This window comes from Nicotiana tomentosiformis, chromosome 10, assembly GCF_000390325.3.
Source record: "Nicotiana tomentosiformis chromosome 10, ASM39032v3, whole genome shotgun sequence".
Taxonomy (NCBI): domain Eukaryota; kingdom Viridiplantae; phylum Streptophyta; class Magnoliopsida; order Solanales; family Solanaceae; genus Nicotiana; species Nicotiana tomentosiformis.
In genome coordinates this window covers 9,498,984-9,514,788 of record NC_090821.1, presented here as the reverse complement: position 1 = coordinate 9,514,788, position 15,805 = coordinate 9,498,984, and the positions used below count along the sequence as shown (strand labels likewise).

The 15,805-nt window shown below is 39.2% G+C and overlaps 1 long non-coding RNA gene across 1 annotated transcript; it reads right to left on the bottom strand.

Moving 5' to 3' along the window:
• Window positions 1-13,687: 13,687 nt before the first annotated feature.
• On the bottom strand, window positions 13,688-14,688 carry LOC117278745 (uncharacterized). The gene is made up of 2 exons (XR_004509091.2): window positions 14,219-14,688; window positions 13,688-14,100 (listed from the first exon to the last, which is right to left on the bottom strand). It is a non-coding gene; the product is annotated as an uncharacterized lncRNA (long non-coding RNA).
• Between the last annotated feature and the right edge of the window lie 1,117 nt (window positions 14,689-15,805).

Genomic DNA, 15,805 nt, shown 5'->3' with positions numbered 1-15,805 from the left:
TGCTCTCAAAACCCGGTGTCACAAGTACATGAGCATTTTCTAGGGAGTTAAAATAAAATACAGCATCTGTCCGGAATACAAATTAGACAGAAAAAATATAATGACTCTGAAGGAGACTCTGCTGGCTACGGATCGTAATACAGAATGCAGCTCACCTAAGTCCCCACATTTTAACCACACCTCTGCGCCCATAAGGCCGCTAGACATTTATTTACCAGCATAATAAAATGTGCAGCAAGTGCAGCATAAGTACGTAAACAACGTGTACCCAGTAAGTATCAAGCCTAATCTCGAAGAGGTAGAGACGAAATGGTCGACTTTGACACTCACTATGGGTCAAAAATATTAAATAAAATAAAAATAGAAATATTTAAATCAATATAAGTCACAGAGTTAACGGTAAATTTTATTTAACCAACAGAAATAATTAAATTCCATCATATGCAACAATTCCCAATCTATTAATTAAATTCACAAGCTGCAATTAAAATAGCAAAATATCGAGTAATTATTATTATTATTATTAGGCACGATTTCTATCGAGGCCATACGGCCCGATCCAGAGTGTTGTGTACACTGCTGAGGGATATGCGGTGCGATCCATAGATTTATCTATACTGCCGAGGCGTTCGGCCCGCTCCACAAGAAAGGAGGATATTTTCTTATGTACCTCTGGAATGAGAGTTATTTATTATAAGATTAATTCGAGAGGATGAATAATTTTTTTTAACAATTAATTAATTTAAACAGAAAGTTAATTATATGAGATTTTCATCTTTTAATATCTTTCCCTAAAAATTCACAATATATTTTTAATAATTTAATTAAATAAGGAATACAATTTATACATGTAATTCATGATTTGAGTCCTAAACTACCCAGACTTTAGCATAAATAGTAGCTACGCATGGACTCTCGTCACCTCGTGCGTACATAGTCCCCGCAATTAGCAAAAATTATTAATTTAATCACCTATGGGGTAAATTCCCCCTCACAAGATTAGACAAGAGACTTACCTTGTCTCAAGGTTCAACTTTCCGATCAAAATGTAGCGTAAAACCTCAATTCGGTTCCGAACAATCTGAAACTATCCAAAAGTTATATGAAATAATTAATACATGTTTAAAAATTCGAAATTCACCTATTAAATAAATTACCCTACCCAAAAAGGTAAACTTTTTAAAATTTATCTCGGGCCCGCGTGCCCGAATTTTAGAAATATTTGGAGAAAAACGTTACCCATAATCTCAAGACTCAAATAAAAAATATCTATCCAATTCCATAATCATTTTCGTGGTTAAAATCTAATTTTTATACAAATCTAGATTTTTCATCTAAACTCTTGACTTCTAAGATTTATAAGTTATAATCCACCCATAATCTATGTATTTAACTCAAAGTTTGTAGAATTAACTTACCTTCAAGTTGCTAGTTGAAATCCCCTCTCGAAAAGCTTCAAAATCGCCCAAAAATGGAGGAAACACAGACAAAAATGGCTTAGCCTCGCCCCTTTTTAACATTCTGCCCGAACAGCTTTTTCGCACTTGCAGCTCCGCACCTGCGGAAAACCCTCACAGGTGCGAGATTTCTCTTCTTGGCTAGGCTCCGCACCTGCGGACAAGGGGGGTCGCTTCTGCTCATCCGTAGGTGCGCCATGGAGTCCGCTTCTGCGCCAATGCCCACCTTCCTCTCTTTCGCATCTGCGGCTTGGGGCTCACTTCGGCGAGCTCGCACCTGTGGCTGCCTATGCGTAGGTGCGGTTGCAGTAGAAGCCTGATGCAATAGCTGCTCTTCAAAAATCCAACCTTGGTCTGAGCCTTATCCGGTTAACACCCGAGGCCCCAGGTCCCCGTCCGAATATACCAACAAGTTTAAAATCATAAAACGGACTCGCTCAAACCCTCGGAACGTGTAAAACAACATCAAAACTAAGAATCATACCCCAAACCAAATTGATTCAACTTAAAAATTTCAAATTCTTCAAACTTACTCCGAACACACCGAAATATACTTATACTACTCGGAATGACACCAAATATTGCGTGCAAGTCTTAAATCACCATACGGACCTACTCCAACTTCCAGAATCGGATTCCGAACCCGATATCAAAAAGTTCACTCCCAGTAAAACTTCTTAAAAATCTTCAAATTTCTAACTTTCGCCAAATGACTCCGAAATGACCTACGGACCTCCAAATTAACATCTGGACGTGCTCCTAAGACCAGAATCACAATATAGAGCTATTCCAAGGCTCGGAATTTCAAACGGACCTCGATTGCTCCAAAACCTACTCCAAACCAAATTTAAAGAACATTAAACCTTCAAATAGTTGATATATTTTACTATTATTCGTCAAAATGCTCCCGGCTTGTCAAAACCTCGATTTGAACATACGCCCAAGTCCAAAATCATCATACGAACCTATTGGAACTGTCAAATCCCGATTCCAGGGTCGTTTACTAAATATGTTGACCGAAGTCAAACATGGCCTTTTAAAGCCAAACTAAGGAACCAATTGTTCCAATTTCAACCCGATCACTTCCAAATTCCGAACCAACCATCCCCGCAAGTCATAAATTAATAAAAGCACATACGGGTAGTCTTATTTAGGTTAACGGGGTTCTAACAGTCAAAACGACTGGTTAGGTCGTTACATTCTCTCCCACTTAAATATATGTTCGTCCTCGAACGTGCTAAGGATTGTTCCGAAGTTGTTCAAAATCATTGTTTAACACTTCGAGCACCTACCCGTGCTACCACACCCAATTGAGTACATTAGCTCAAGCCAATCTGAAGATTCTCCCCTTTATTTAGGCAATTAAGCCTTAGAGCTCAATTCCAACATCCAGAATTCTCCACCATGTTTGTTTCTAACCTACGAACACCGTATCAATCACTACACGATGCTCCAATACTGGATTGCATACCTTTGTTGAATTTAGACCACGCGCTGCACCATTCACATGGCCATAATAACATCCTTCGATAACAATAGCCGAAATTCTACGAATCTGATGTTCACAACACACCTCATGATACATATAAGTCATGTTCCAACTCTTGAAATGCTTCCACGATGGAAGAAATGTGTAGAAATTCATAACCAACTTCCAAGTCAACAAATTATTGAGTTTCTCCTTCTAACAAGAACCATTGCCTCATTATGAACCAAATAACGATATTTGCTCTTTAATGTGTTTCATAAAATCTGCTCGCACTGATCCCAGGTCCAATAATCTCGTCTCCCCCAGTATGAGCTACTCAGGCAATATGCCACCTCAGATACTGCTAAAAATGTCCTATGATGCCACAATGTGCCCAATAACTACAAACTCGAATGTGATACATAAAGAAAATAAACTCTGAAAAGAGATACTCAACCCGCGTAACTAATTTAACAACTGAAAAGATGTCATGAATCTTTCTCAGAAAAATACGAACAAAACACACAGGAATAGATATAGGGAAATATGCCCAACATCACGTTATTTCAGCGTGCAACCCAATTCACATATAATACCCGTGGCAGCATGCCACCCGATCCAACCATGTTACCCGTGGCGGCGTGCCACCGGATCCACACGCAATAATCTAAGGAAAACACACCTCGAACCGTAACTCTTATACTCACGAATGCCTGAATATCAACCATAAGCACGCTAAGTGCATAATGTAAATACTGGGGAGACGGGTAGCGTCATACGCCATGAAACTCAAGCACAACTAAGATGCGATATATGATCTGTATCTCAGAGCCATCCTGCTCGCATAACACCACTGTTGTGCGGGACCTCAACCCATTGTACAAATAATCAAACCATCTCACAGTCCACATGGCACAATAAAGTATCACATGAAATAGCTGGCGATGAAATTAACATCCCACGCCTGAATATTCTTCCATAAGGAATGCTATGCTAAATGAACACACCCAGGCTGGTGTAGAGTACACATCCATATTTGGACTCATCAACGGACCTCAAACCGATTCTGATCATACCATGCTTGGGTAAATAATCTCTCAAGGATCTACAACGACCCTTTTTCCATGACACGCAAGAACAACCATCGAATTCGAAACAAACTTTCATAATTCTCAACTAACTGAATAGAGCGCCCTTCAGGCATAAATTCTCACATTAGCGATAGTACCAAAATCTTCATATTTGGTTGTTAAATATTTAATCAATCAAGTGAGTACTTGTCACACTTATACCATATTCCCATGGAATACGCTCCCACAACCTTCCGCAATAGATAATAAGTCTGCAAATCCATACTACCGCCCATACTAATGTTGTAAGGAGAATCAAGGATCCGCAACTCTTACACATAAAACCGATCTCAGGTGACGCTGAAGACAATACCAGTTAGCTCTAAACATCTTAATCCTTCCCTGCTCGTCCGAGCTCATGACATCCCTATCAACACCGAACTGCAACCTTGATCCTCAACTTTCAAATTTTGTGTCGTTCACTGCACTATTATGCTGCTAGACGATAATACACGTATTCACCATACCCCTTGAACTGCTAGTAGAATTAAACACTTCACTAGCTTGAAACCTTCCACTTAGCATCATTTCAGAAGGGCCAGTGCAACACGCAATCAAATTTCCCTAAATAGTAAAAAAAGACACAACCTCAAATCGTGATCTCAACCGTCATAACTCTTCCGGAGTCCATTTACACAACAAAGCCATTTGAATCAACTACCTCCAAATAAATCAAATTTTAGCATCCGTCAAGCCTTGCACGTAGCGCCACAACGTAACGAACCAAATCCGCATTACTAACCGATCCCGCTTCTTCCAAATTATTCTCTACTTGCCTTAGAAATAGTAACAATAGCTCCATTGCAACGTAACGAACCAAATCCGCACTCATCCTGAGTGACCCCATTTCACAGGACCACATTGTCTTAAAACCCACAAACTATCTCATACCCTTCTTGTGCGCACATTCGCATCTTCAACTGATACGCCCATTCCGATATTTCTTTTATGAATCTATAGTCATTTTTCTCCCATTCCTCCAATGCTACATCGCAGAACGAAGATAACATAGAACACTCCAAACCCTTTTTTTTCATAATCTACTGCAAAGGCTCGATACTTAACCATACTACAGGCTCAAACTCCTTAGGCACCGCACTTTAACGTTTTGAATCCACTAGGATCTTTGTTGAGAATCACCCACTCTGACTTGTTCCCAAATATGATCAAACTCCAAGGCCCTACTAGTACATGGACACCTTCTCAAAGAAGCACCCGGCCAAATCGCCTTCCTTGTACATCACATCAACAGGAAGCATAAACTCTGAGTCTTTCCAAAGCCTGAACATGAATCGATAAGGCCAAATATAGCACACATTCCCCAAATACGTTGCTTAAATTACCATTGACGTTTTCTTTCCTTAGTCGTAATAACCCACCGATACATCGATAACCATAAACCTCATAAGTAAACAACCACGCAATCAAATCCTAGATGGTGGGGCTCTCCCACTTAGCTTGAAGCTACAATTACATAATATCAAGCCCATAACTATTCCTCCTCCTCATTTACCATGATCCAGCGCCGTTATCCGCCAAATTCTCAAAATCCTTTCGTTAAGCTTTCCCTGGACATTCTGAACCATCAGCCACAATTACTTATTTGACCTCTTACCGGGTAACCAGTAAAATTCTTTGTAGAAGCTCCATCAACACCATGCAACTGCTAACCTGCTCATAGGAGATATCCCACCTGTGGAAATTCCATACTGACATCCTCCCACAACGCTGCACCAAATACTATTACCACGAAACCCATAAACCATCCTGAGCCCGTGCTCGTTCACCAGCTGTACAAGTCCGTTCACTCCCCGTTGACATTGACAAAAGGTGCAACGATACATCCCATCACGAAGTCATGTTGCATTCCTCTTCATATCCGGCAAACTCGTTTCTGTCGCATCCAATCTTCCCCCAGTATAACAGCCAACATTCCAAATTAAGTCTGTAGACCTAGTCACTGTCCACCATGAATCCCAAATCACTCCAAACTTTTCTCAAGACATGTAGTTATCCTACCCCGTAACCCATATGCTACCTTGCCACTCACCCACTTTGGTCAAACCCTCTCCTTTAAGCAACTACTCGACTTCTGTTTCTCACACTTGGCCTTCTAGGAACTTAACCACCACAAGACACCTCCCACATGTCCTTCCTCATCCTTTGCTACCCAGTTGTTTCCTTAACTCAAAATCCGTCTCTGTAGCACTTGAACCAATAGGTCGTTACCAACTTTAAACCTCTCTGAAGATCATCCTTCTCGAGCCATCAACACTAGGAACACCGTTTCGATCTTGAACCACTACACACCACGATTTCTGACAACTGCTTCCCCGATACCAATTCCTAACACCCCGCCGTGAAGGCGAGCTAAAGAAAACCATAACACCGGCGTACCTTAACGCATTTAACAAGGCGATGACACCACATCATAATTGAAAACTCTACCACGCCCGAAAATATCAAGACTTATTACTCCATCAACCCCATACCTGAACATTCATAGTATGATTACTTTTCCTTTGCTGGAATTAAACGTCGAACCTCTACATCATGTACTGGGAATAACCGTCTTTCAAGTCGTTCACTGCGTCGGCACATAAATGAGCACCCTGCCATTACATCAATTCTGCGAGATAATAACTCATGAACATCGTAGCAACCTGCGCATAGCCTCAAAACCATTCGAAACATAGCTACTGAGCTGAAATGACAGAACATCATTCTGCAAGGCGATGACAATAGCCCAATCAATTACGCAGAGAGAAACATCCTGCACCACATCTGTAGTATCATTAAAATTTCTCAATTCTCGATCTATAACAAGTGTTCCACGTCACACAAGATTGAATAGGAAAGAAACAAAGGCATAAGCCTCAAAAAAATTTAATCGCACGATGAGGAATCAAGAAGGGAAGTGCTCCTAACAGTCCTGTAGCCTCTCGAAGATAAGTACAGACGTCTCCGTACCGATCCGCAAGACTCTACTAGACTTGCTCATGACTCGTGAGACCTAAGAGAACCTAATGCTCTGATACCATGTTGTCACGATCCAAAATCTATTAAAGGTCGTGATGGCGCCCAACACCACTATCAGGTAAGCCAACCATAACTGATTTACTTAATTACTCATTTTAGTATTTTTGAAATCAAAATTTTCTCAATTAAATAGTAAAGATATAACTCACAGAGTAAGTGATAATAATTTAGTAACTAAATTACTAAACAACCCATAATTTGCTCACAAAACCCGGTGTCACAAGTATATGAGCATTTTCTATGGAGTTAAAATAAAATACAGCATCTGTCCGGGATACAAATTAGACAGGAAAAATATAATGACTCTGAAGGAGAGTTTGTTGGCTGCGGATCGTAATACAGAATGCAGCTCACCTAAGTCCCCACATTTTAACCACACCTCTGCGCCCACAAGGCCACTAGACATATATTTACCTGCATAATAAAATGTGCAGTAAGTGCAGCATGAGTACGTAAACAACGTCTACCCACTAAGTATCAAGCCTAATCTCGAAGAGGTAGAGACGAGATGGTCGACTTTGACACTCACTATGGGTCAAAAATATTAAATAAAATAAAAATAGAAATATTTAAATCAACATGAGTCACAGAGTTAACGGTAAATTTTATTTAACCAACAGAAATAATTAAATTCCATCATATGCAACAATTCCCAATCTATTAATAAAATTCACAAGCTGCAATTAAAATAGCAAAATATCGAGTAATTATTATTATTATTATTAGGCACGATTTCTGTCGAGGTCGTACGGCCCGATCCAGAGTGTCGTGTATACTTCCGAAGGATGTGCGGCGCATTCCATAGATGTATCTATACTGTCGAGTCGTTCGGCCCGCTCCACAAGATAGGAGGACATTTTCTTATGTACCTCCGGAATAAGAGTTATTTATTATAAGATTAATTCGAGAGGATGAATAATTTCTTTTAACAATTAATTAATTTAAACAGAAAGTTAAGTATATGAGATTTTCAAATTTTAATATCTTTCCTTAAAAATTCACAATATATTTCTAATAATTTAATTAAATAAGGAATACAATTTATACATGTAATTCATGATTTGAGTCTTAAACTACCCGGACTTTAGCATAAATAGTAGCTACGCACGGACTCTTGTCACCTCGTGCGTAGCCCCCGCAATTAGCAAAAATTATTAATTTAATCACCTATAGGGTAAGTTTCCCCTCACAAGATTAGACAAGAGACTTACCTTCTCTCAAGGTTCAACTTTCCGATCAAAATGTCGCGTAAAACCTCAATTCAGTGCCGAACAATCCGAAACTTTCCAAAGGTTATATGAAATAATTAATACATGTTCAAAAATTCAAAATTCAGCTATTACCCAAAATGTTAAAATTCCTAAAATTCACCCCGGGCCCACGTGCCCGGATTCTGAAAATATTTGGAGAAAAATGTTACCCATAATCTCAAGACTCAAATATACAATTTCCATCTAATTCCATAATCATTTTTGTGGTTAAAATCTAATTTTTATATAAATTTAGGTTTTTCATCTAAACCCCTGACTTGTAAGATTTATAAGTTATAATTCACCCATAATCTATGTATTTTACTCAAAGTTTGTAGAATTAACTTACTTTCAAGTTGCTAGTTGAAATTCCCTCTCGAAAAGCTCCAAAATCGCCCAAAAATGGAGGAAACACAGACAAAAATGGCTCAGCCTCGCCCCTTTTTAACATTCTGCCCGAACAGCTTTTTCGCACCTGCAGCTCCGCACCTGCGGAAAACCCTCGCAGGTGCGAGATTTCTCTTATTGGCTAGGCTTCGCACCTGCGGATAAGGGGTGTCGCTTCTGCGCATCCGCAAGTGCGCCAGGAGTTTGCTTCTGCGTCAATGCCTGCCTCCCTCTCTTTCGCATCTGCGTCTTGGGGCTCGCTTCTGCGAGCTCGCACCTGCGGCTGCCTATGCACAGGTGCGGTTGCCGAAGAAGCCTGATGCAACAGTTGCTCTTCAAAAATCCAACCTTGGTCCGAGCCTCATCTAGTTAACACCTGAGGCCCCCGGGGCCCCGCCCTAATATACCAACAAATTTGAAATCATAAAAGGGATTCGGTCGAACCCTCGGAACGTGTAAAATAACATCAAAACTAAGAATCATACCCCAAACCAAATTGATTCAACTTAGAAATTTTAAATTATTCAAACTTACTCTGAACGCGTCGTAATATACTTATACTACTCGGAATGACACCAAGTTTTGCGTGCAAGTCTTAAATCACCATACGGACCTACTCTAACTTCCAGAATCAAATTCCGAACCAGATATCAAAAAGTCCACTCCCGGTAAAACTTCTTAAAAATCTTCAAATTTCTAACTTTCGCCAAATGACTTTGAAATGACCTACAGACCTCCAAATTAACATCTGGATGTGCTCCTAAGACCAGAATCACAATACGGAGCTATTCCCAGACTTGAAATTTTAAACGGACTTCGATTACTCCAAAACCTACTCCAAACTAAATTTAAAGAACATTAAACCTTCAAATAGTTGATTATTTTTACTATTAATCGCCAAAACGCTCTTGGGTTGTCAAAAACTCGATTCGAATATACGTCCAAGTCCAAAATCATCATACGAACCTATTGGAACTGTCGAATCCCAATTCCGGGGTCGTTTACTAAAAATATTGACCGAAGTCAAACTTGGCCTTTTAAAGCCAAACTAAAGAACCAATTATTCCGATTTCAACCCGATCGCTTCTAAATTCCGAACCAACTATCCCCGCAAGTCATAAATTAATAAAAGCACATACGGAAAATCTTATTTAGGGGAACGAGATTCTAACAGTCAAAACGACCGGTTGGGTCGTTACAAACTTAGTGTTATTGTCCCTTATTTAGCCATTGCACGCGAGATTTTAGCTTCCAAAAATCTTTTTCATTTTTCAGGACTAAATTATATTGGGCGCGTAGGTTTTTGTAGGTTTTGGTGAAAGTACGATTTGGTGGTATTGTCCATTTTTTGAAGACCTACTAACCTTGCTTGTAGAACTTTTTGTGTGTGGAATATATTGCCAAAAGTAGACTTGTTCCATTCCTTAACGTGGTTCGTAAATTATTTTAGAGCGTTATGGTATATGGACGAATGGTGCTAGTGGGGGTTAACAATGTTGTTAATATCCGGGTGGCTAAACTACATAGTTTCTAGCCTAAATGAATTGTTAGGCCTGGATGATTTTAAAAGGGATAACAAATGTGGATAATGGTTTGAATGGGTTCGAGGGAGGTGTGTGACTGTGGAGTTGGGGTGTAGACTAAGTCATGAGGGGTTTGCATAGAATCGGTCTAATCTTTTCAGAATTAAGTTGCTTCTAATCCTCCTTAGGTTTTACCAGGTGAATCTGGATCCCGTAAAGCGCATATCAACCATGTTGATATTTTGGAGGCAAGTTAGTAGTGCATTGGCACAATTATTATTTATAGGATTTCCACCAAATTTATCAGCTACATAAGTAATTTCAGTAAAGTCCCCACATAGGATCTAAAGTTATGCATGGGATACAGAAAGCTGCTCTAAATTGTCCCACAATATTTTCCTATTATTAAACCTAGTACTAGCATAAACCATTGAAAAAATCCAGGATTGGTGTGATGGACTTACCTGGACATTTACATGTATCTCCTTGTTGGTGACAGCAATGGGGTCCAACTGAGCAATTTCATGTTCCCTCCACAACATAATCATTCCACCTGAGTAGCCAATAGCATCTACATGGAGCATGTTAATGAACTCTAACTCCAGCATTAGTGCCTCTGGGCTGGCTCCTTCATTTTTGTCTCAATGAGACAGACCATAGTTGGGTTGTTCCATGAGAGGACTGCTCTGAGGTTCCTTCAAAAATCAGCTTCATTGGCTCCTCTACAGTTCTATAAGAGTATCTTCATTAAATGACTGCTTCGGGTTGTTGATCTCTCTCGATGAGCCCTCATAAGGTTCAGAGCACGAGACAGCTGCTAGTAGTTGGGGTCTTCTGGTGGTGGGCTTGCTCCCTCGTAGTTAGAACTATCACGATGGAGTAAGATAAGGGATCTATGGGGTAGATCCTCATGTTTATACCCATATTCATAATCAGCGGTGGAACACTGACGAAGAATTTTCTTTCTGCGTTTTGGGGCAGGGTGAGGGTCAGAGGCTTCATTATTATGATTTTCTAGAGAACTTGATCGAGGATGCTTGCCTGAAAGGGGCTATGTTTGTTGTCCTCGGTGGTGGTGGTGTTTCCAGTCATTGTAACTCCTCTAGGAGAAATTGTGGTAAGAGTGGCACAACATGTTCTTACTCTTGTGATTATATTGAAGCGTGCTGGGGAACCATAGTTGGTGATGAGCTCCACGAGTTGGGTGGTGGGGGTGTATTCCATCGCTGTGGTGGGTTTGTTGCCTGTTGGATGGTCGTCGCTGCTTGCATGTCCAAAATCTTATTGTTGAGTTCTATGGTAATAATTTCTTAGACTTGTAGAAGTTGGTGCGCGTTGTTGAGTTTCATGGCAATAATTTCTTGGACTTGCAGAAGTTGGTGTGCATGTTGCATCCTCATATTAGAATGCAACCCTTAGGAGACATAGTGGGACATGGTTGTCATGTTCTTCATCAACATTGTCACATGTTGTATCATGAAGTCGTAGTTTCAGTGTCGTAGGAGGTTTTGAAGTGGGGCTTCCTCATATGGTTGTGGTAGTGGTGCTTGAAGTGTTTGGCTATAGTACTACTGGTTGTGTAGGTGGAAAATCTTTTCATGGGCAAGTGAAAATTGGTAGGGATTGTAATAGCCGCTCGGGGGTAGTTATACCCCATTAGAACAAAGTGGGCTTGAAGATAAAAAGTTTGACTGACAGAGTAGCTTTAGGTGTCCGTTGTACGGAGGAGGTGATGAGTTAGGAAAGGTGCCTATTGGTAAATTTCTCCTGCTGGGTTCCGCGTAGCTCTGGCGTGCGTTGTTTCTTAGAGGCAAGCGAGGCATTTTTCTGGTTAGGGGTTTGAAAGATTTCTGCTTTGGGTTATGGAATAAGGTGGTTTGAAGTAGTGGTGATATAGTGGAGGTGGGATGAGGGTGTGAGTATATGCAGTGGCAGGGGGTCATCATTTTGATGGGGGTTAATGGGATTTGACTAGTCGGCGTTTGAGTGCTGTTGAATCCAAATCGGGAAGAAGTAGATTTGGAGTTGCAGGCATCTGTTGTGCATTTAAGCACTCATAGTGGTGATCATTGGTGCCCTAGTTGGGGAGGGGGTAGTATTTAATATCGTGGGTTTATTTATTTGGGTAGATATATCCGGGTTGGATATATTTGAAGTTGTTTCTTCATTAATATTCTGTAGGGTTAGGTATACTTTTTTGGATAAATGTTTTGGTGAAACACTTATTTTAGTAGGGATATTTATTGGGATATTTATTTTAGGTGGTGTAGTAATAGTAGTGGGGTTATTTGAAAATTGTTTGCTGAAAAGATTATTTTTGGAATGCTGAGGGACAGTGGTGATTGAATTGTTTGGTGGGAGGTGTAGGTGTGCGTGTAAGGATTACTTGATTTGGCATTAGCATAGTTGTGGTTTAAGGTAGGGTCAGGTGTTAGTGGGTCTGAGAGAACATATATGGGGTTGTGTGTGGGGATGGGAAATGTGGCCAGTGTTTTAGTGGTGCTTTTGCTACGTTTTTTTGATGAGTCATCACCAGCCACATCAGAGGACGACATGGATCCTTTACTTACAGGTGTATTCCTATGCTCGTTTTGTGGTGGTGTAGATTTCACATGGCTATTTGGGCTTGAGTGACGTGGCTTGAAATTAACGGGAGAGATTGTCGAGTATTGTGGCTACTGTGTTATTTTTTAGGGGAACTGGGGTTGATTAGTCATGTTGTTTAGTCGTGTTGGTCCTATAGATGTGACTTCTACTCTGATGGTTTTTTTCCCATCTCTTTTGACTGTAGAACTTTCTTATTCACGTTTTTTGATGATGTTGGTAGGAGTGTTGGTGTTTGGTTTTTTTTCTTTTTTCTTCTTCCTCGCTTGCATCGTTTTTGTTATTTTCTCTTTCTGCATTGGAGTTGAGGACTGGTACTGGGATTGGTTGTTGAGTGCTGACCTGCTCTTTTCCTTTTCTTTTTGGGTATACCACTGTTTTTCAAGGTCCTTCTGATGTGCTTGATTGTGTACTTTCTCCATTTCTTGGGGTGGTTGCTTGGGTTTCCTTCTTTGTTGTGCATTATTTTTGTTTATGCCCTAAGCATCTACACAGAGTGCATAGTGGGTTTGTGTCTTCATAATATATTCATTGGAGATGGATGCCCAATAACACTGACGTTGGTAGAGTTTGGCCTATAGGTACCAGGATACAGAGCCTTGCATATCGACCTCTGCTAGTTTGGGTCGTGCAGTTATTAATTTTTAGGAGTGTTCCTAGCATTTGACCAATCCTTGTTATGATTGTGATGTTATAAAATTTAGTTGGTACGTCTTGCAATCATATCCATATTGTGCCGATGAGTGATTTTGCCTTGTATAGGTTGAATTTTGGTTCCTATTATCTTACCGATAAATATTATGAACCAATATAGTCCCTCTTGCAGAGCTTTATTGTAATTTTTTTGTAAAATAAATTTTATAAGATAGAAATCATTATCCATATTTATTACCTCCATAGTCTATATATTTTGTCCTTTATCTGAACCGTCTCCCAAGTAGCTTAATGATGATGGATTGCTTCCATGATTGATATAGTCTTTCTTTGTCTTGTGCTGAAATGGGAATAAAGTTTGGGTGATTTTCTGGATTTGTGTTTTCATCGTCAAGAGATATGTTGCTAAAAGACTTGCAGCCCAAAGGTGTGATAGTGTTGTTAGAAGAGTTCAATTTTTCTTTGAAGTTGTCTTTTCCATTTGTCTCTTCCTTTGGCTTGTTTATGTTGGGTAGTAATTGGCCTGCTTCTTCATCATTCATGACCGTGTCGTTCATTTCTTCCATTTGCTCTTATCTGTTTATCTCTCTACGTTTTAAAAAGAAGGCGGAGAGAATCGTGAGGTGCCAATAAGAATCCTATAAACCTTAGTTCATGCTTGTAAATCATGTGTTGAACAGATTATCAAAGCCACTTACTGAAATACCTCAAATGGATAACTAAGGGTGTTCAAGGATCAGATGTTCAAAGTACATGTTTGCAATAACCTGTCAAATTAGCAGTTTGCAAAGATTACATTTGCAGCTCTTTAAACTTCAGGAATCACAAATCCTGGAAATTCAGCAAAGAGGAATCCTAGAAATCCAAAAATTCCAACAAAATTTATGAGAAAATTATGGAGGGATGAAAAGTTACCCTAATGTCCAATATCTAAGACACAGAGGAAGTAAATAACAACTAAAGTTAAGGACATGACCTTTCTATAGTTAAACAACAATCGCGCCAGAGATACAATAGTTAGAAATGCAATATGATGTGCTCATTATGATAGAATGGTAACTGGTGAGAGTAACTCACCATATATTTTTTTATATTATTAAACAGTCACCATTAATCATTAATGTGCAGAAAAGATACCTATTGAGTTTGGCATCCCAAATTTTGTACATGATCATTGAGTTGTGACCACTCTATATCCTAACTATAGGATATAGAGTACCCTAAAGGACATAGAGTTAGGCATATATCCTAACTCGCCATACATGTTAGAAACTCCTCTAGTTCATCTCCAATTCTTTATGTACCCAAAACATCCACGTATTAAAGTTGTCTTTTGCACACTCGTGATGATGATATTTTGCAGGTTAAGTTCTCTAGAGGCAGCCTTCCCTAGAATTACTACTAAAAAATAAAAATTATGGACGGACAAATTTTGTATTTTAACATAAAAATTCATCGCTAATTCTATTTAGTGAATTATAGCTTGTTTGATCAAGTTAAAAAAATTAGTTTTTTTTAAGAAGTGCTTTTTTTCAAAAGTACTTTTGGTGAGAAGTAGTTTGTGTTTAGCTAATTAATTTAAAAAGCACCCTTAATTACTCAATTAGTGTTTGGCCAAGGTTTTAAAAAGTACTTCTAAATGTATTTTTTCAAAAGTATTTCTCAAGAAAGTGCTTCCGGAAAGAAACTACTTTTTAATGCTTCCCCAAAACTGCTTCTGTTTCTATTCAAAAGTATTTTTTTTTTCCTTCTAAAAGTTTAGCCAAACACTTCGGCTTTATAAAAAAAGTACTTTTTTTTTAAAATAAAAAAAAGTGTTTTTCAACTTGGAGAAACTTGGCCAAATATGCTATTAGTCTTTAGTTTCTATTAGCAAGTAAGCTATTATAAAGAGGTAAAATTGTCCAAAATATTGGTTTATTTGGTGAACTATATTAAACAACAACAATCCAGTATAATCCTACTAGTGGGGTCTGGGGAGGGTAGTGTATACGTAGACTTTATTCCTACCATGGGGTAGAGAGGCTGTTTCCGATAGACCTTCGGCCCCTTCCCTCCAAGAACTCCCCACCTTGCTCTTGGGATGACTCGAACTCATAACATCTTGGTTGGAAGTGGAGGGTGCTCACCACTAGAGCAACCCACTCTTGTCTCAAATTAAAACCAAAATTGTCGGGTTGGAAAACAAATTTGAAAAACTGACATGATTTCTTGTTGAAGACAAAATTCCTTACTATTAAGATTTTAGTTATACTTTTACGTAATTTTTGCGAGTTAGTTTTAATACTCCGTA